The sequence below is a fragment of the Herpailurus yagouaroundi genome, unplaced genomic scaffold (assembly GCF_014898765.1).
Source record: "Herpailurus yagouaroundi ecotype Mexico unplaced genomic scaffold, PumYag 428, whole genome shotgun sequence".
NCBI classification, from domain to species: domain Eukaryota; kingdom Metazoa; phylum Chordata; class Mammalia; order Carnivora; family Felidae; genus Herpailurus; species Herpailurus yagouaroundi.
In genome coordinates, this window is record NW_024412645.1 from 965398 (window position 1) to 988430 (window position 23033).

At 40.7% G+C, this 23033-nt stretch overlaps 1 protein-coding gene across 2 annotated transcripts in view; it reads right to left on the minus strand.

Annotated features, from left to right (window-relative positions):
• The window catches only part of RNF185 (ring finger protein 185), a 38278-nt gene extending 16359 nt beyond the window's left edge, over positions 1–21919 (minus strand). The window contains exon 1 of one of the 2 annotated variants that reach the window (XM_040464060.1): positions 21776–21919. The gene's annotated coding sequence lies outside the window, so the exon portion shown is untranslated. The remainder of the gene's footprint in view (positions 1–21775) is intronic. The other variant, XM_040464059.1, reaches the window with a different exon arrangement.
• Between the last annotated feature and the right edge of the window lie 1114 nt (positions 21920–23033).

The window sequence follows — 23033 nt, forward strand, 5'->3', positions numbered from 1 at the left end:
AATTTAGAAAATATTCATCTGCTAGAAATCCACACTTAAGTATTTATGATGGAATGATATTTGGGATTGGCTTTAAAATACTCCAGGAGGAGAAGTGAAAATGGAGAGAAAAGATGAACAGGGAAGGTGATGGTTGTTGGAGCTGGATGATGAATGGCGATTTATTCCATTAGCTTATTTTTGTGTCCTTATAAACTTCCATAATAAAAGGTATTTTTAGAAACATGTTAGGTTGCAAAAGAGTATGTGCCTGAACTTATTTGGGTAAAAACAAAATACATAAATGAATACACACACACATACACACAAATATATGCAAAGAAAATGCCTAAAAGGCACAAACTAAACTATTGACAATTATTTCTCGGATCAGGGGCTGGGGAACTTTCGAGTTTCATATTCTTATTCTGATTTTTTAAAAAAAATTTTTTTTCAACGTTTTTTATTTATTTTTGGGACAGAGAGAGACAGAGCATGAACAGGGGAGGGGCAGAGAGAGAGGGAGACACAGAATCGGAAACAGGCTCCAGGCTCCGAGCCATCAGCCCAGAGCCCGACGCGGGGCTCGAACTCACGGACCGCGAGATCGTGACCTGGCTGAAGTCGGACGCTTAACCGACTGCGCCACCCAGGTGCCCCCTTATTCTGATTTAATGTTTTATGACAAATAGGTATTACCTTTATAGTAACATTTAAAAAATTGGGGTTGCCTGGGTGGGTCAGTTGGTTAAATGTCTGACCACGGTTCATGGGTTCAAGCCCCATGTTGGGCTCTGTGCTGATAGCTCAGAGCCTGGAGCCTGCTTCAGATTGTGTCTCCCTCTCTCTCTCTCTGCCTCTCCCCCCACTTCAAAAATAAACATTAAAAAAAATTTTTTTTAAAGAAATTGTAAAATGTATGTGTAATATTACATTTGTTACAATAATGATATTATTATAAAATGTCTTTTAAAGTGTGGAAAAACATACCAAACTGTTAATAGTGACTATCTGCATTGGTGGGAGCTTAGAGGTATTGATTTATACTTTCTAAGTCCCCCACATTTACAAAACTGACATTTTTACATGTATTAATTTTGAAATGAGACAAAAGACCAACAGTACATTAAAAAAAAAAAAAAAAAAAATGAACACTTTCCAATCTTCTAGTTTCCTCCAATCCTGAAAAGTTCTGAGTTCAAGTCCTGACTACACCACTCTGGGTAGATACCTTGAAGGCTACAATCTCTGTTTTCACCTGAAAAGTGAGGGTGTCATGCCTCCTACAAAGGGCTGTGAAGGTGACCCTATGAGATAACACAGTGACCCAGAGGGCCCAGCAAGGTAGGCTGTTGCTACTGGGGAGATGTATATAGACACCTCTTACCCTGGTCCATTACCTCTCTGCTCCCTGAACCCAACAAGGCTCGGCATGGCTCCTATTCCTTAGGGATATAAGGCTTGAGGGGACAGTCAGGACCAAGGTAGGTGTTGGAGTGGGAATGGTCAGGAGACAGTTAACAGGACAGACAGCTCAGTGTGTAGGCAGTGGCAGGCCTGCAGCAGGTCAAGCATTGGGATAGGGCTGCACATTCCAACTCCAAGCAGACTATATCACTCTCATGTTAATTCTTAGTAGACTGACCACATGGTCACTACTCAGGCTCTAAAGCCTCTTCCTAGTAGGCACTCAAATATTTGCTGAGTGAGTGAGTGCAGGCATGTGTGATTGGTTTTGGTCAACTCCCAGGCCAGCTGCTCATAAACCTCTCTTTGCAATAAATACATCCTGGGCCCCAGAGTCACACACCTATCCCCAGAGACCTCTCCACACCTCCTTTCTACCCTCCTGTACAGGAACTTCACCATACCAAGGCGACATGGCAGAGATGAGCAGCCTTCCCTGGGGACTGTCCACTAAACACCTGCAGAACAACAGAATGTGGCCACAGCTTCATGGGCCCAGGAATGGGACAGTGGCTCAGAGGACAAAGGGTCCTGGTTGGCTCAGGAAGTGGACAGAGTAAAAGGAAGGCAGGCCCTTAGCATGCCTGAGCTGCCATCTTACTCAAACTTTCTCCTGGTCCCTATAGGAACCAAGAACTTCAACCTGACTACATAGCAACCTTGTTGTGGCTGGTTCTATGCCCCTGTCCCTACTTTGACCATTCTTCACTCCTGATCTGAATCAGCTTTTCAAACATATTCACATCTATTACCACTCTGCTGAGGTAATAGCTTTTACTATTTTACACTCCATTTCACAGATGAGGTCATCAGGCCAGGGAGGTTAGAGGACTTGCACAAGGCCAGGCCATCACAGAGTGCCAAATTCAGACTTTCCAACACAACGTCAGTGCTCTTTTCATTCTGACATGCTACCCTTTAATATGCAGCTTTACAAAATTAAATACCTGGTCTTTGTTTCGATCAAATTCATTGTGCAATGCTGCAACTGTTCTTTGGAGTGTGAAGCAAACTCATCACTCATGCATTTATGCGTTCAATCCACAGATCTCCAATACCAACTACATTTGATGCTTGGGGCTACCAACTGTGTGTGTGGAGGGGGGTCACAAAGAAGAGCAAGGCCAAGTTGAGGCTCTGGAATCTAGAATAGGAGCTAACGAAGACACATGGATAATTATAAGAATTCTTAATAAGGGGCTCCATCAAACTTGCCTGTTTTTCCTAAACAAGGCACCCTCCCAGAAATCTGGTTCCTAGACCTCCTCAGTGATTTAAGTAGGATTTGGATCTGGATAGTGCCCAAGAATCTGTTTTTCAAATAAGAATCTTATTTTCAAATAAGGGTCCCTACTTTCCACTCCAGGTGATTCTTTGATGAAGAGTTTGGAAACCCAGCTCTCTAAAGGGGAAGAACTCTACCAAAAGTACAAAGCAATATGGCACAGCACAGAGTTTGGGAGGGACAGTGATCACAGGGCCTGTCCTTCAGAATATACACCCACCCCAGCTACAGTCCACAGGCACTATGAAGGTCAGATAAATCTTTGGTTGGGGGACAAGTCTGCTGAGATCTCAGACCAGCATGTGCTCCATCCAAGACAGAGCTGATCATTAAAGAAACAAATTCATACCTAGTTTTAAAAAACATTCCTAAAGTTGAGATGTCCAGAGTGGCACCATATGGTGCTGGAACTAAAGCAGATTTGCAATACGTGATGATCCCTTAGGAATGCAGAACCTGGTAGCTGAAATTGATTGACCCAGCCTCACTCCTATTACCTTCCCAGAGCTGGCCTGGCCTACCTCACAGGAACTGAGCAAGGGAGAGAATGGAAAAGTTGCATGTCCCTGCAGGAAACAATGGGGAACTCGACCTCATGAAGAAATCTCTTCGTAACATTCTTGTATTCAAGAATTCTCACGTTCTAGAGAACTGTAGGTATTCAAAATCTGCCTTCTCTACCCCTTAAAACTCTAAGAGTTCCTGGACCAGGGTGTACCAAGGCATCTAAGAATGTTAATCCTAGTTATGAAGATTACAAATTTGGGTGATAAATAATTGGCATGATCCAAGTGGGTACCCAGCAGAGTTCTTGTTCCTGTGGGCACATGCTTGTTCATACAGAAGCTTTCTTCCAGGAACTGTAGCTTGCCTGAGCCTGTCTCTGCTGCTCATTAGGATGCTGTTGGACCATATGTAGGCAGAGGCGAGACATGCATTCTGAGAATGCCTATATCACACTCACAGAAGTTTGGAGTGGGAAGAAATCTGAGTAAGCTGATTGGAACTTGGAACACATAGAAACCAGGCTCTAACATTTTAGAGTCTAAAATGGAGTTTAGGTAGGTCCCAGAGGCCTGGCCCTCAAATATAGGACCAAGGGCATGAATGGCCTTTAAAGTCTCAAAGGACAGAGGAAGTTGAAAAGACTGGCCTCTTTTCTTTGGGGATGCACTGGTTCTTTTCTATGGCACCCTTTAACCTCCCTATCTGTTCAACCAACCCCTCTCTTACCTTCAAAGATTTATTAAACAGCTTATTTGCCAAGCATTCAGGATACAGAGATAAAGGATTTATCTAGGGAGACACAGACAAATAAACCAACAAGGCAACCTTACCTTCAGCACAGCGCTTAGCTTACTATCAGCACAGCGCTGAGTGCTGATAAAAATATGTACAGAGTGCGTGACGGCAGGCAGGGCATGGTGGGGAGGGCGAAACACACAGCACATAGGACAAGTGGACAATTTATTGTGCTGAGTTCAATGGCTGGAGCCCAGGGCACATATAGGAGTGGCAAGACAACAAGGGTTGGGACTGAGGCAGGAAGAAAGGCCTTGGAGTCCTTGTGCCCTTCATATCTAAATGGGGATTCTGGGGTCAGTTGTTCCTACTTCTTCAGATTTTCTTCTGCTATTTTTGAATCGAAAGGGTTTTTTGTTTTGTTTTGTTTTAAACTTCAATGCTTTTTCTTAAAGCTTATCAGGTTTCCTAAGAAAGGATGAAGCAAGATTTGGACAATCCCTGGCACAAGCTTTTAAGGGTCACCCAAGAGCTGCCTTTTGTCATCCTTTACTGTCTTAAAATGTTCTTTAACTTTTTAAGGACTTTTGTCCTTAAAAACACACATGGCAGAGGAATTTGATGGCTTTGGGTTCAAATCTCAGCTCTGCCACTTACTCTGTAACTTTACATGTTATTTTCTCTCTGAGCCTTTGTTTTACTCATATATGTAAAAGGGGCTATTTCCTTCCTCATAGGATAGTTTATAAGAATTAAAGAGATGCAACAATAAGGGACTAGCACAGTGCCAACACAGTTAAGTGCTTAAGAAATGTTAATTTCCCCTCCCTGTAAGGTCTGACGGAGTACACTGAAGGTGTACTGCTTCTTTATATTCCCCACAGAGCTATGTAATCAGCTACTTGTTTAATTTGCTGAATGAATAAGTCACAACTTCCCTTTATGAATGATTATCATTCTTTGAAGGTATAGTAGGTAAAACATCAGAACCGTGTATGAGAAAATCCAGAATGTGACACACTTAGTTTGATCCAGGCAAAATCCGATTTTCCATGAAAGTATTAAAATTAGGAGTCATGTTATATATGTTATCACCATGAATAATATCAGCTAACACTCAGTGCCATTTACATGAATTACCTCATATAATCTTTATACCCTGCCTTTGAGGTAAACACCACTATACCATTGTTAGCATTGCCTGGGATGTTAGATTAAAACTTAGATTAGTTAAATCATTTAATCATGGTCACAGAGCCAGTCAGAGGCAAAGCTTCCCAACTCCCAAGCCAATGTGCTTAATAGTACCTCAGTGATCTGTTCGTATGTCTGTCTCCTTGAGCCCAGACACAGCTTCCAGGTGCCTTACTCAGCACAGGGGCAGGCACCTCAAGGACACCTCATAAATGTGTGTGGGTTGATGGACCTGATGGCAAGGAGTACTTAGAACTATACAGCTCAATATGACTCAGTTTAGCCAACTGAAGTTGTAGAAATCAGTATCCTAAAAGAACAAGATATTCTTGGGGCTCCAGATATTCTGGGTGGCTCAGTTGGTTGAGTGTCCAACTTGGGCTCAGGTCATGATCTCTTGGTTCATGAATTTGAGCCCCGCATCATGCTCTCTGCTGTCAGCATGGAGCCCACTTCAGATTCTCTCTCTCTTTCTCTCTCTTTGTACCTCCCCTGCTCACACTCTCTCTCAAAAATAAAAAACATTAAAAAAAAAAAAAAGACATTCTTCAGCAGTGTTTTTCAGAACTGGAAATGTTAACATAACTGTTTTAGACCTTTTTTTTTTTTTTAAGTTAAATATTGCCCAAACTCTTAAAGAAATGAAAAAAAAAAAAAAAATCAGGAATTTGCACCAGAAAAAGGTTTGGGTTTTCCCAAATTGGTACCCACCTCTATTAAAGATAACTACTGACACAGAGGTTGAATTATTCACTGAACTTTCTATCTTTCACTCTAAGTCAGACACCTCCTAGGGCCACAAGCACAGTTCTTGACACAAAGTAAATGTCTGATGAATGCATATGAATGAATGATGAGGATCTGCCAATTTCAATTCAAACCAATGTAATTGCATAAAATATTGTGTTAAAGCAAACATCTTCAGATTGGACAGATCTTAACTGAGGACTGTGGATTTCTAGGATAACACCGTGAAAGGAAGAATCTGGAGCCAGAAGACCTAGTCTGATGCTCAGCTCTGCCACTCACTAAGCCAGAGTCCTCACATGCAAATGGAATAATTGTATCTACCCTTCCTTTGTTATCAGAAAAAGTTTTCATTTTTTTTTTTTAAGTTTGTTTATTTGAGAGGGAGAGAGTTCAAGTGGGGGAGGAGCAGAGAGAGAGGAACAGAGTATCCAAAGGGTGCTCTGAACTGACAGCAGAGAGCTTGATGTGGGGCTCGAACTCATGAACTGCAAGGATCATGACCTGAGCCAAAGTCATACACTTAACCAACTGAGCCACCCAGGCGCCCCCAGAAAAGTTTTCAAAATGAGACTTTTGCTTTTGTTTTCATGCAGTCAGTAAATCCTTGTTAATATAGATTCTATAAAATCTCATTAATTCAGATTTTACCTGAGGTTGAGCTAAAGAGTGCTAAAATATTCTGAAAGTAGAATAAAAAGAAAATGAATGACAAGATTTAACTAATTAATGAGAAAACTTTTTTTTTTAAATAAAATTTATTTATTTATTTATTTTTTGAACGTTTATTTATTTTTGGGACAGAGAGAGACAGAGCATGAACGGGGGAGGGGCAGAGAGAGAGGGAGACTCAGAATCGGAAACAGGCTCCAGGCTCCGAGCCATCAGCCCAGAGCCCGACGCGGGGCTCGAACTCGCGGACCGCGAGATTGTGACCTGGTTGAAGTCGGACGCTTAACCGACTGCGCCACCCAGGCGCCCCTAAATAAAATTTATTTTGAGGGAGGGAGAGGGAGAGAGAGAGAAAGAGAATGCGAGCAGGGGAGGGGCAGAGAGAGAGACAGAGAGAGAGAGAGAGAGAGAGAGGGAGGGAGAATCCCAAACAGGATCTGAGTGCTAGCGCAGAGCCTGACATGGGGCTCGAACTCAAGAAACATGAGATCATGACCTGAGCCAAAGTCAACAGTCAGACACTTAACCGACTGAGCCACCCAGATGCCCCAAGGAGAAAACTTTCTAAGAACTTAAAAACATCCAGCTCAGGGGCGCCTGGGTGGCTCAGTAGGTTCAGCGTCCGACTTCAGCTCAGGTCATGATCTCGCAGTTTGTGAGTTCGAGCCCCGCGTCGGGCTCTGTGCTGACAGCTCAGAGCCTGAAGCCTGCTTCAGTTTCTGTGTCCCCCTTTCTCTCTCTGCCCCTTTCCCGCTCATACTCTCTCTCTCAAAAATGAACAAATGTTAAAAAAATTAAAAAAATAATAATTAAAAAAAAATAATTAAAAAAAAAAACCCAAAAACATCCAGCTCATACTTGACAAAGCAATAATCTCACTTCTCCATTCAAAGGGAGGTCCCAAGGAGGACCATCAGGAGAACATATATAAGATAAAACAACTATGATTTAAGATAATAAAACCAAAATGACATCATTTTGAATAATATGTAAGATTGACTTCTACAAATCAGATTTGTGTCCTGAGCCACCTGACATTAATTGTCAGAGCAGTTTGGGAAACATATGGAGAATGGCCAAGAACTATGCTCAATGAAATACTGAGCAATATTGAGCAATTAAATATAAATCAGACAAAGTCTGGTTCCTGTCCTCAAGAAGTCTATAGTCTAGTGAGAATTTAACTGACATTAAAGAAAAAAAAAAGCATCTCACACTGAAAACCCCCTCTGCAGAGATGGCAGTAAGTAAAGACAAGTAATTTTCCTGGGCTTTTGCCCAGTATCCACTCCCATATTCAGAGAGCTGTCCATCTTTAAAAACCCCCTCCATGCCTATTCCACAATGCACTTCTGAGGAGCAACTGAGAGCATGGATATTAAATAATCAGGTGCTATAGAGACTACCAGGGGAGTCAACCTGGTCCCAGGGTGGAATGGCCAGCCAGACTCCTAGGCCATTTCCACAGAAACAGGCATAGCCTACTGCTTCTGATTTCTGTGTGTCCTTAGGCCAGCTGGGGGACAAAGGAGCCATTCAGTTATGTCATGTTCCCACTGCTCAATGGAGATGGATTTATGACATCCTAGCTGATGTGAAGAATAGAAAAGTAGGGTCCATGATAGCTATGTGGCAGTTCAGGCCACTTCTGAGAATCTTAAGCCAAAACCCACTTGGTAGCTTTTTACATGCTTTAAATACTACATTTCTGGCAGTGATTACTTGGTTAACACATCAATGGCACAAGCAAAGAAGAAAAAATACACAGATTTCATGAAAATTTAAAAATTTTGTGCATCAAAAGACACTATCTAAACAGAGTAAAAAGGCAACTTACAGAATGGGAGAAAATATTTGCAAATCATGTATCTGAGAAATCAGTATCCAGAATATATAGAAAATTCCTAAAACTCAACAATCCCTTTCAAAGAAGGACAAAGGACTTGAATAGACATTTCTCCAAAAATACACAAGTGACCAAAAACAACATGCAAAAATGCTTAACATCACTAACTAGAAAAATCCAAGGGGCACTTAGGTGGCTCAGTTGGTTGAGCAACCAACTCTCAATTTTGGTGTAGGTCACGAACCCAGGGTTATGGGATTGAGCCCTGCATCAGGCTCCATGCTTAGCCTGAAGTCTGCTTGGAATTCTCTCTCCTCCCTCTCTGCACCTCCCCCTCTCACATTCATGTGCACGTTCTCTCTCTCTCTCTCTCTCAAAAAACAAAAACGCATATATATATATCCATGTATATATGTGTATATATATATATCCATATATCCATATATATATATATATCCATATGGATATATATAAGAAAAATCTAAATCAAAACTATGAAATACTACATACCAATTAGGATAGCTACTATTAAAAAAAAACAAAAACAAATATATAAAACAAAAATATATACAAACATATATATATACCAAAAACAAATATATATAAATATATATATAACAAATATATATATATAACAAAAACAAATATATAAAACAAAAATAAATATATCCATATGGATATATATATAAGAAAAATCTAAATCAAAACTATGAAATACTACTTCATACCAATTAGGATAGCTACTATTAAAAAAAACAAAAACAAAACAAAAAATCCACCAAACAGAAAATAACAAGTGTTGGTGAGGAGGTGGGAGAAATTGAAACCTTTGTGCACTTTAGGTTGGAAAGTATAATGGCACAGCTGCTATGGAAAACACTATGGCAATTCCTCAAAAAGTTAACAATAGAATTACCATATGATCCAGCAATTATGCTTCTGGGTATATATATCCAAAAGAACTGAAAGCAGGGTCTTGAAGAGATATTTGTATACCCATGTTCCTATCTGCATTATTCCCAATAGCTAAAACATGAAAGCAACCCAAGTTTCCATCCACACATAAATAAATGGATAAACACAATGTGGTATATGCATACCATGGAGCATTATTCAGCCCTAAAAAGGAAGAAAATTCTGATACACACTACAACATGGACGAACCTTGAGCACATTATGCTAAGTGAAATAAACCAGTAGCAAAAAGACAAATACTGTAGTACTCCACTTACGTAAAAATTTTTTTAATGTTTTTTTTGAGAGACAGAGAGAGACAGAGTGCAAGCGAGGGAGGGGTATAGAGAGAGGGAGACACAGAATCTGAAGCAGGATCCAGGCTCTGAGATGTCAGCACAGAGCCAGACAAGGGGCTTGAACTCACGGAGTCTGAGATCATGACCTGAGCTGAAGTTGGATGCTTAACCGACTGAGCCACCCAGGTGCCCCTGTAGTACTCCACTTATATGAGGTACTTAGAGTAGTCAAAATCATGGAGACAGAAAGAATTGTGGTTGCCAGGCATAGGTGAGAAAAGGGACTGACAAGCTACTGCTTAATGGGTATAGAGTTCCAGTTTTGCAAAATGAAGAATTCTGGAGATGGATAATGGTTGCACCACAATATGAATGTACTTAATACCACTGAACTATACACTTAAAAATGGTTGAGATGATAAATTTTATGTTATGTGTATTTTACTACAATAAAAAAAATTGGAGGGGCGCCTGGGTGGCTCAGTCAGTTAAGCATCTGACTTCGGCTCAGGTCATTATCTTGTGGTTCGTGGGTTAGGTTCCCATGTTGGGTTCTGTGCTGACAGCTCAGACCCTGTAGCCTGCTTTGGATTCTGTGTCTCCCCATCTCTTTGCCCCTCCCCCACTCACACTCTGTCTCTCTCTCTCAATCTCTCAAAAATAAACATCAGGGGTGCCTGGGTGGCGCAGTCGGTTAAGCGTCCGACCTCAGCCAGGTCACGATCTCGCGGTCCGTGAGTTCGAGCCCCGCGTCAGGCTCTGGGCTGATGGCTCGGAGCCTGGAGCCTGTTTCCGATTCTGTGTCTGCCCCTCCCCTGTTCATGCTCCGTCTCTCTCTGTCCCAAAAATAAATAAAAAATGTTGAAAAAAAAATTAAAAAAAAATAAATAAAATAAACATCAAAAAAAAGGTGGAGGGGCGCCTGGGTGGCGCAGTCGGTTAAGCGTCTGACTTCAGCCAGGTCACTATCTCGCGGTCCGTGAGTTCGAGCCCCGCGTCGGGCTCTGGGCTGATGGCTCAGAGCCTGGAGCCTGTTTCCGATTCTGTGTCTCCCTCTCTCTGTCCCTTCCCCATTCATGCTCTGTCTCTCTCTGTCCCAAAAATAAATAAACGTTGAAAAAAAATTTAAAAAAAAAAAGGTGGAAAAAGGATCCCTATATTTCCACAAAAGGTAATTTATTATACGATTCCCTTAACAGAAAATATCTACAATAGGGGTGCCTGACTGGCTCAGTTGGTGGAGCATGACTTTTGATCTCAGGGTCGTGAATTCAAGCCCCATGATGGGTGTGGAGCCTACTTTAAAAAAATAAAATAAAAATGGGTGAATACTGTCTTTAAAAAAAAAAAAAAAGAAAATATCTACAGAAGACAAATTCATAGAGACCAGAGTGGATTAGAAGTTACCAGGAACTAGGATGAGGGGCAAATGGAAGGTTATTGTTTAATGGGTATAGAGTTTCTGTTTGGGGTAATGATAAAGTTTTGGAAAGATAGTGATGATGGTTGCACAACATTGTGAATGTACTTAAATGCCACTGAATTGTACACTCAAAAATGGTTTTAAAATAGCAAATTCTGTGATGTATATTTTACCACAATAAAAGTTTTTAAAAAATAATCTGGGCTCCTTATTAGAAAGAAAACCATATTTCCACTCACTAAAAACATGCTGATTAATTGTTGTATATATCATTATCTATACAATAAGATTTACTGACATTAAATAAATGAATGGTTAAGTAAATGTATCAGAAGCAATGCTTACTGAAAAGGCTGGCAAAAGCATGGGGACATTAACATTACAATGCTAACAGGAAAAAGCAAGCTATAGAACTATGTGCAGTGAATGATTCTAACCACTAAAAATGTACATACACAGTGGAGGAGAAACAAGGAAATAAAGCAACTGTAACAAATGCTCTCTTCAGATAAGGAGCTAGAGATAATGGGGGGTGGGAAGAGAGGGAAGTTTCTCTGTAGTTTCCAAAATGTCTAAAATGAGTATATATTACTTTAACAATTAAACTTACTGTTTTGTGTCCCTCACCCAAAACAGTTTTAACCTAGAACTTCCTGATTGTTTCTAAAAACAAGTCCCGATGTTATTTGTCCTTTTTAAGGTACCGTGATACCAATTAATAAGGGAAATAGGGCTTACTAAAAAACAAAATGTGGAGAATTTATTTAGGTTGAAAGAAACCTCTGTATTTCATACAGTCTTAACTCCTTGTTAAATAACCCTCACTTCTTTCTTTTTTTTTTTTAATTTTTTTTTTCAACGTTTATTTATTTTTGGGACAGAGAGAGACAGAGCATGAACGGGGGAGGGGCAGAGAGAGAGGGAGACACAGAACCAGAAACAGGCTCCAGGCTCTGGGCCATCAGCCCAGAGCCCGACGCGGGGCTCGAACTCACAGACCGCGAGATCGTGACCTGGCTGAGGTCGGACGCTTAACCGACTGCGCCACCCAGGCGCCCCAATAACCCTCACTTCTTTGCATAATAGCTCCAACCTGAGGCTGGACACTGGACAAAGAAAAATTTAATGGTGGTCAGCAGACACCCCCCACCCCCTGCTAACACCTGCAAAGATACCTCTCTAGGACCTCCTGACACAACACTGCATAATTCACTGTACAAAGTACAAAAAGACTGGTTCGAAGAAGTATTAAACAGAACTTATTATCAACACATTATCAATGTAGCTGATTACCAAGTCTAATCTAATCAATACAATATTTCTTTTGACCTAGCTGGTCATGTCCTTTAATTTCTCTATTTTATCATCTGCCTAACTGCACTTCTCTCCACCACATTATTATTAAGAGTATGCATGGGGCACCTGGGTGGCTCAGTCGGTTAAGCCTCAGACTTCGGCTCAGGTCATGGTCTTGCGGTTCATGAGTTCAAGCCCCACATCCCCACTGGAGCTTGTTTTGGATTCTGAGTCTCCCTGTCTCTCTCTCTGCCCTCCCTCCCTTGCTCACACTCTGTCTCTCTCAAAAATGAACATAAAAAAAATTTTTTTAAAGAGTATGTTTAATATCTCCAGAGATAACTTGTCTAGTACCTACTCCAGCGACTTGCTTCTCTAAGCTTTTCCCTAAGATCTTGTTTTCTACCCAACTTCACCAACCCACTTCTGTGGCCATTCTCTAAAATTTGTCATTAACTATTACTGGACTTTTTTTTTTTTTAAAACGTTTATTCATTATTGAGAGACAGAGCAAGACAGAACATGAGTATGGGAGGGGCAGAGAGAGGAGGAGACACAGAATCTGAAGCAGGCTCCAAGCTCTGAGCAAGCAGTCAGCACAGAGCCTGATGTGGGGCTCAAACTCACACACGAGATCATGACCTGAGCCGAAGTCAGATGCTTAACCGACTGAGCCACCCAGGTGCCCCAACTATTACTGGACTTTTAAAACATGTATTTCAGGGGCACCTGGCTGGCTCAGTCGGTAGTGCATACAACTCTTGATTTCTTGATTTCATAAGTTCAAGCCCCGTGTTGGGCATAGAGCCTACTTAATTAAAAACAACAACAACAAAACATGTATTTCAGTAGTTTCATCATCTGACCACCACTTTCTAAACTCCAGCAAATTTCCTCCTCCTACTATTCAGTTTGATAAAACTTCAAATAACTGGGATGGCAAGTTCATTAACTTTACCCCTTTTTTACTGTATATCAAGACTCTTCAAGTCCTTACTTCCCTTTTATCTCATTTAGATCTCATGGTCCATCCTTTTATCCAATGCATACCTCCATAATTTCCTTCCTCTCCCTTAGTTTCCATCAAATAACTTACTTTAAAAAATGCAAACCTAAAATGTAAACCTAAAAAACAAACCAAAAAACCAAAAACCAAAAAACCAAAAAAAAAACCCAAAAAAACCCAAAACAACAACAACAACAACAAAATGTAAACCACCTAAAATCATTGTTGCACTATATGCTAACTAACTTGGAAATGAATTACAGAAAAAATAAATAAATAAAAATTAGAAATAAACTTTATTATCACAACCATTAAAAAAAATGTAAACCAGCAAAATAATGCCTTCCTACTTATTGATACATTAAAAAAACTGAATATGTCCACACAAGGAAGAAGGAGATTTGGTGCAAATCACTTTACCGTGAATTTATGACCTCAAAAGACCCCTTGCAATTTCCAGCAATCCTTCCATAGTTTCAGAGTCAATCTAACTTATCAGTCTGTGAGGGCTGTTTCATAACTTTTTACTCCTTCAATTACAAATGGCCCCTACCTTCTCTTCACCTTCACTAATGACCATCCTTATTACTTCACTGAAAAAAATAAAAACACAATCTGCCTTATCTTCCTACTTCCAAATAGGACAACCTGGCTGTCTGTAGGCTTATATCCTTTTTTCTCTCTTTATTACCATGCATGAACTATCTCTGCTCTTAACTAAGGCTAAAGTTTCCATCCATACCATGGATTACATTTCCTCTCACCTGTTCAAGATATTTGCTCCCCAGAATATGCTTTTTTCCTTGCATCTTCAAAGTTTGGCCCTTGGCTAAATCTTTTCTTATTTCTAAATCAGTAAGAAAGATCTGTGCTATCTATACTGTAATGTCTCCCATTTAAATTTCTACATACTCTATTAAAATACCGTTAAATTGAGTGAATGACTAAATTAATGTTTTTCAGGAATATGCCTCTATTTGGTTCCTAATTGTGAGGATAACCATATCTCATTCCTCATCCCCCAGTTCTTCCACTCTCCTTTCACAGACCAACTAATCTCTGGAAAAGGAAACATATAGTTTCTAAACTTTCAGTCCTCTAATGCTAGGAAAGCTCCTAATATGGTATTAAGCCTGAAGTAAAGAAGGAATAGTGCATATTAGTCTTCTTGAACGGTCCCCTTTTAGTTGAATGTAAAGATTTTGCATTTTGGACTATATTTTTTTATTATGGACACAAATTCTACCAACAAATAAAATGCCTGAGGATAACATAGACAATCCTTGCTTGGCACAGTAGTGCACACAATAAAAATGCAAGCTGAAGCTATAAAAAATGATCATAATAATAAATGGGAAAAAAAATCACAATTGTCCATGAATTTAAAAATTTTTATCACATTAAAAACACTCTTACTATTGGTACACATGTACAGTGAGGTGAAAACGTAAAATTAATACTCATTTAGTTTACTGTAGCAAAATAATAGAAGCATTGAAAATTAAAATGTTTTTCTTTGTAAAAACTTGTATTTTTGAAAATATTTTTAAAGTTTATTTATTTTCAAGTTTATTTATTTTGAAAGAGAGAGAGAGCAAATAGGGCAAGGGGCAGAGAGAGGAGAGAGAATCCCAAGCAGGCACCATACTGTGAGCACAGAGCTTGATGTGGGGCTCAATCCTATGTACCATGAGATCATGGCCTGAGCCAAAATCGATACTTAACTGACTGAGCCACCCAGGTGCCCCTATTTTATTCTGAGAGAGAGAGGGCATGCACACACATGGGAGGGACAGAAAGAGGGAGAGACAGAGAATCCCAAGCAGGCTCCACACTGTTAGCATGGAGCCCAATGTGGGGCTCGAACTCACAAAGTACGAGATCATGACCTGAGCCGAAATTAGAGTCGGACACTTAACTGAGCCACCCAGGTGCCCCATCTTGTAAAAACTTTTTCAAAATTATTGTTTTATTCTTAATTATATGTTTAAGATGATCTGGTTATATAGCCAAATGCTTTGGGGTCAAAAGAGGCATGGGTGCACTGGTAGCTCTGCCACCAATATCACAAGTCCAGGGTATCCCAAACTGCCACTGACTCCTCTACTCCCTGTCTGTGACCAGACAACCATGAGAGTAGCTCCCAGGTGGAAGGATCTCCTAGTGGTCTTATCATATTTTGAATAATACTGTAGGACCTCTTTTACTTGACCATGGCCACCCCAGCTCTGCAAGATCAGCAGGAGTAGTTGGGGTTGAACAAGCTCTGAATGGTCAGCAGTTTCAAAGGAGCAATTACTCTGTGCTTCAGCATGTCCAAATCCAACTCCATTCAGATCAGGGCGTTATTGGCATTGCCTCAGAGTTTGCAGTTCAGCTCACTCTACGTTACTTCAAGGGGCTTCAAGGAATCTGCAAAGTCTTTGAATACTTACATGCAAAATTGTGCATGGTGACAAATTACGCAATTACAAAATGGGCAAAGGATCTGAAAAGACATTTCACTAAAGAAGATACACAGATGTCCAATATGCACATGAAAAGATGTTCAATATCATCAGTCATTAGAAAAATGAAAATAAAAACTTCAACGAGATGCCACTTCACAACCACTAGGGTGGATATAACAACAACAACAACAACAACAACAACAACAACAACAACAACAAAGGACAAGAAAATTGTTGAAGAGGATGTGGAGAAAATGGAACCCTTACATATTGCTAATGAGAATATAAAATGGTGCAGCTGCTATGGAAAACAGTTTGGCAGTTTCTCAAAAAGTTAAACATAGAGTTGCCATATGATCCAGCAATTCCACTCCCAGGTATACACATCTAGGAGAACTGAAATTATGTTCAAATGAAAATTTGTACATGAATGTGCAGCGTTGGTCATAATAACCAAAAGGAAGAAACAACCTAAATGTTAATTAATTGATGAATGGATAAACAAAATGTGGTATAACCATACAACAAAATATTATTCATTAATAAAAAGTAAAGAAGTACTGATATAAAACACAACATGGATGAACCTTATGAAAACATTATGCTTAATCAAAGAAGCCAGACACAAAAGGCCACATATTGTAAAAAGGTCACATACTGTGTGAATCTATACTAATGGTTGCCAGGGGTGGGAAGAGGGGAGAATAAGGAGTGATTGTTACATGTACAGGTTTTCTTTTGGGAGACATGAAAACGCTCTGGGTTTAAAATAGTTGTGATGGTTGCACAACCTTGTGAACATACTAAAAACTACTGAACTCTTTAAAATGGTGAATTTTATGGGGCACCTGGGTGCCTCAGTAGGTTAAACATCTGACTCTTGATTTCAGCTCAGGTCATGGTCTCACAGTTGTGAGATCCAGCCCTGTGTTGGGTTCTGCACTATCAGTACAGAGTCTGCCTGGGATTCTCTCTCCCTCTCTCTGCTCCTCCCCCACTCTCACATGCACATTCTCTCTCTCTCTCTCTCTCAAAATAATAAATAAACACTTAAAATGGTGGATTTTATAATGTATTAATTCTGTTTCAGAGTTAATTGAAAGACATTCTACAAAATAATTGGCCAGTCCTCTTCAAAAGTTTATCGTCATGACAGACAAAAAAAGACTGAGGAACTGTCTCAGATTGTTAGATATTAAGAAGCCTTGACAACTTGGGAATGCAAACTGGTGCAGCCACTCTGGAAAACAGTATGGAGGTTCCTCAAAAAATTAAAAATAGAACTACCCTATGACCCAGCAATTGCACTACTAGATATTTATCCAAGGGATACAGGTATGCTGTTTCAAAGGGGTACATGTACCCCAATGTTTACAGCAGCACTATCGACAATAGCCAAAGTACAGAACGAGCCCAAATGTCAATCAACGGATGAATGGATAAAGAAGATGTGGTATATATATACAATGGAGTATTATCCGGCAATCAAAAAGAATGAAATTTTGCCATGGATGGAACTAGAGGGTATTATGCTAAGCAAAATTAATCGGAGAAAGACAAATATTATATGACTTCAATCACATGAGGACTTTTAAGATACAAAACAGATGGACATACAGGAAGGGAAGCAAAAATAATATAAAAACAGGGAAGGAGACAAAACATAAGAGACTCTTAAACATGGAGAACAAACAGAGGGTTGCAGGAGGGGTTGAGGGAGGGGGGACAGGCTAAATGGGTAAGGGGCATTGAGGAATCTACTCCTGAAATCTCTGTTGCACCATATGCTAACTAACTTGGATACAAATTAAAAAAAAAAAAAAAGAAGAAGAAGAAGACTTGACAACTAAATGCAATGTGGGAAACTGGATTGGGTACTGGAACAGAAAAAGGACATTAGTAGGACAAATGGCTAATTCTGAATAAAGTCTACAGATTCGTTAGTAGTACTGAATTAATGTTAAATTTCTTATTTAGATATTTTAAACACAGTTTTGTAAAATGTTAACATTAGGGAAAGTTGAGTGAGAAGTATACAAGAAGTTTGTGTATTATTTTTCCAAGTCTAAAATTATTTCAAAATAAAAAAGTTGAAAAAATGGGGGCGCCTGGGTGGCTCAGTCAGTTGAGTGTCTGACTTCAGCTCAGGTCATGATCTCATGGTTCGTGGGTTCAAGCCCCACGTCAGGCTCTGTGCTCAGAGCCTGGAGCCTGCTTTGGATTCTGTGCCTCCCCCTCTCTTTGCCCCTCCCCCACTCACACTGTGTCTCTCTCTCTCTTTCAAAAATAAATAAATATTAAAAAAATTTTTTTTTAAGTTAAAAAAATTAACATGGTGTAAGTCAGGGACTAGCAAATTTTTTCTGTAAATGCCATATAATAAATATTTTAGACTTTGTGAACCATATGGTCTATGGGCAACTACTCAACTCTTCTGCCAAAGACAATCTGTAAATTAATGGGTGTGGCTGTGTTCCAATAAAATGTTATAGTTTTGGTTTTTTTTTTAATTTTTTTTTCAACGTTTATTTATTTTTGGGACAGAGAGAGACAGAGCATGAACAGGGGAGGGGCAGAGAGAGGGAGACATAGAATCAGAAACAGGCTCCAGGCTCTGAGCCATCAGCCCAGAGCCTGACGCGGGGCTCGAACTCACGGACCGCGAGATCGTGACCTGGCTGAAGCCGGACGCTTAACCGACTGCGCCACCCAGGCGCCCCTAAAATGTTATAGTTTTAATTTTCCTTTAATTTTCACATATCACAAAATGTCCTTCTTCTTTTTTTTAATGTTTATTTTTGAGAGAAAGAGGGAGAGTGTGAGTGGGGGAGGGGCAGAGAGGGGGAGACAGAGAATCAGAAGTGGGTTCCACTCTGATAGCAGAGAGCCTTGAGTGGGACTCAAACTCACGAACTGGGAGACCATGACCTGAGCCAAAGTCAGACACTTGATCAGTTCAGTCACCCAGGTGCCCTGAAAATATCATTCTTCTTTGGATTTATTCTCCACCATTTAAAAATGTAAACTTCATCCCTACCTCACATGCCATCCAAAAACAGACAATGGAGCAAGATTTGGCCCATAGGCCATAAAACGCAGACTCTCTAGGTCAGAATTTGCCAAAGTTAGGGGCACCTGGCTGGCTCACTCGGAAGAGCATGAAACTCTTGATCTTGGGGTCATGAGTTCAAGCCCCATGTTGGGTGTAGAGATTACTTAAATAAACTTAAAAAAAAAAAAGTATTTGCCAATGTGTGCTTCAATTAAAAAAAAACCAGTGTTTTAGGGGTGCCTGAGTGACTCAGTCAGTTGAGCATCTGACTTTGGCTCAGGTCATGATTTCACAGTTCATGGGTTCGAGGGTTTGTGCTGACAGCAAGAAGCCTGCTTTAGATTCTCTGTCTCCCTCTCTCTCTGCTCCTCCTGGGCGTGCGCTCTCCCTCTCAAAAATAAATAAACAGTAAAAAAAAAAGTGCTTTACATCAATTAAGTTTGGCGACAGTACATTAAACAAGATTAGACATGTTTCTTTATTACAGGATATCTCAGTGCCTTTAATGTGGTACTATACACTGAGAAGTTCCAAGAAAAGATAATGATATACAGCATTTTCCAAATATATTTTTACTATAGAACACTTTTTTTCAGAGGCATGTCTTAAGACTAGTGGCCTGAAGAACACACTTTGGAAATGCCAATTTAGGTGCTTTTTGAAAAGGAAATGTTCAGATTAAGAAGTGTTAAAGACATCACCAAATTACAATCATTTTACCCACCACCTGGATAATATCTGAAAAAGCATTCACATCCTTTTTGTTTAATCCTAGGAAACACAAGCAAAGCAGGAAGGTGAACACAAGCAGGAAGTCTTGGCTCAAACCCAAACTATTTTGGGGGGTGGAAAGGATGTGAGCAGAATTGGGTCATAATATGGAATCTTTGTTCCACAGGGCAATGTAAGCATTCCTACAGGTTTTGAAAAAGTTATCTGCTTGGAGTTTTCCTATCCACAGAATAGGAACTTCGACATTTGATTAGAAAGCTGAAAGATATGCTAGGAGCATTATCTGTAGTTTGTGTTAGTGAGGATGAACTGGCAAGTCATGTCCCTAAGAGGACTGGTTTTAAATGCTGGATGAAAAGTTGGCTGACAGATTGCAAAAATTCTCTCATTAGACACAACAGCTATACAACACATTGCTGGAGAGAGGGTTAAAGAGGGATTTACATCCCAGGGAGGAAAGGCTGGCCTGAACAACCCTGAGGGGCCCTTCTGATCAAGGGTCCTCAATTCCATGATCTTCAAAGAGTTCACTGGTTTCTACTAATCAAACACAAAGTCTTTAGCAGCATTTCCAAGTTATTCTAAGAACATAAGCTACAAACCAATAGGGTGGGGAATCTCCTTAGTTATTCAACAATAATGGGCCATTCCAAAGTCCTTGAAAAGAAGGATAGTGCACAGGACAACCAGGAACAGACTGCATTAATTCAAACCCACTGGCCTTCTAGAAAATGTAGGCTGGTGGGGATGGAGGTGTCAAGAAGAGAGGCCAGAAAAAAGAAGTCGATCAGCACCAGAAAGATTCAAAATAGTTATTCAGAATCACACATTTCAAATTGCAAAAGACTGCCATCTAATACCTATATACCTCCTTCAACAGGGAGTTCATTACCTTTGAAGGCAATCCATTCCATTGCTGGTCATCTCTGACCAGCATTAAGTTCTTCTATGAAGTCAAAACCTTCTCTTCCTGTAGAATCCACTTATTGGTCCTAGTCTGCCTCTTTCAACCCCAAAGATAAAAGTGGAAGCACTCTTAACCGTCAAAAATCCCCGGCCCCCCCCCCCCCCCCCTTTAAAGACAGTTTCCTTCCACTGCTCTCTTTTCTGGGCTAAACATCCCATCTTTCAAAGATCCGGAACCGGCTCCAGCTGCTTCAAACCAAAGAATGGATAACTAGTTCCCACAGCAGGAAAGCACTTAAAATCAGTGGGCTTCAAACATCAGTAGGTACAGAACCCCTGAGGTGTACGTTCAAAACGCAGTTTCCCAGGTTCCAACCCAGATTCTAATTCAGAGGTCTTATCTGAGTCTGAATGCAGAGGAATGCATTCAGAGTCTGAATGCAGGTAACCTGCATTGTAAAACATGTTCCCAGGGCATTTCAAAGCAGTGTAAGAACCATATTTTGACAAACACTGCCCTGTTTTACAAATGAGGAAACTGAGGGGCGCCTGGGTGGCTCAGTTGGTTGAGTGTCTGACTCAGATCATGATCTCGTGCGGTTCCTGAGTTCGAGCCCCGCGTCGGGCTCTGTGCTGACAGCTCAGAGCCTGGAGCCTGCTTCAGATTCTGTGTCCCCCTCTCTCTCCACCCCACCCCTGCTTGTGCTCTGTCTCTGTCTTTAAAAAATGAATAAACATTTTAAAAAAAATGAGGAAACTGAGGCCCAATAAAGGGAATGGATTGGGTCCATAGCGCACAATTAGTTAAAGTGGCTAAGTCTCTAATCGGCTCCCTTACTGCCAAGCCCAACTCTGTCCCCCACGATTCCCGGCCTTGGCCTCTCCACTCGAGGTAAAATCATTACAAGCACATCCATCTGAGAGAGGCGGCCTCAGGCCAGAGCCAAAGAGTTAGAATGAGTCCCTGCCTGGAAAGGAGAGCTTGTGGGAGCCATTTCCCTTCTCGTGGCCTCAGTTTCCCAAACTGTAATCACAGGACGGTAGAATACAACTCCAGCTCGAGCTCTCTTCTGGGACGGAGGGCGCGGGGCAGAGCCGAGGTTGTTGTCTCTGCGCCGCTCGGGCAGGTGTCTCAACCCGTGGGCCCGGTAAAGGCAGAAACCCTGCCCGCGTCTCTCAACCTCGACGGCCCGTACGCTGCCACCCTAGCCCATCATGTACCTACCTCTATTCAATTAATGCCTCTGAGGACACCCCAGCGTATCCATCCGTCGTCCGCTCCGCCAGTCGTTCCCTTCAGGCTGTCGGATAAAACCTGCAATTCCCTCCTACGCGGACTCCGGTCACCTGACACAGGGCCGCCCCTCTCCGAGGGACTTCCGGCTACAACCGGAAGAGGTTGGTCCGCAGCGCTGTTCTCCGCCCCAGTCGGCTCTAAGGTTCCGCCTGGAGGGCAGGAAGCGGAGAAACAGAGACCGGCCGCCTTTCAAAGAACCTGAGTCCGGGCAGGGAAAGTACCAGATAAGCTTGAAACATCTTGTTACACCAGAATGTAAGGATAATGGGCATCAGAATGATGGGAGCATGTCAAAGGACACGGGAGCTAACTTGAAGGAGCTACCACTGGCTCCTTCACACACAAACTGGCTGTTTGAGCATCAAAGTAACATGTTAGTGACAGTATAACTAATTGAATAAAATGGTAACCCATGAATCTTTACTGATATAAATAAGGAAGTAAATAAATAAATAGGGAGAAGGAAAAATTCCTTTTTTTAAAGATGTAGTTGGAAAATCAATTATGAATGATAAAAATAGAAGACGAATTATTTACACAGTAAAAGTGTCTCTCATAAATTACTTATTGACTACAAAAGGAAAATGGTAATTTTACAGAGGTATAACCTCGAAAAACAAGTGAATCAAAAATGATCAAAGTTAACATTACCAATTCTAGGTCAAGTAATGATCTTGTGTCTCCCAATGAGATGCACTGAGAAAGACACAACATCTCTTCTGTGATATTTCTGTCAAAAATGCATAACCCAAATCTCATGAGGAAGCATGACATAAACCCAAATCGAGGGCACTCTACAAAATAACTGTCAGTATTATGAAAGGCAGAGAAAGGCTGAGGAACTATCCTGGTTTGAAAAAGATTGAAGAGACATGACAACAAGATGTAGTATGTGATTGGATTCTGGACTGGGAAAACAAGAAGCAGAATAGGTGTAATGTACAATACTGGGACAAGTGACAAATTTGAATATGGATGTGGACTAGCTCTTAATGCATATTGTATCAACATTAAATTTTCTAAATTTGATTACTGTATTGTAGTTAAGAGAATGTCCTTGTTCTTAGGAAATATTCACTGAAGTATTTAGGGATAAAAGGGCACACTGTCTCCAACTTAATTTCAAATTATTCAGAGAAACGTGTGTGTGTGTGTGTGTGTGTGTGTGTGTGTGTGTGTGTGTATT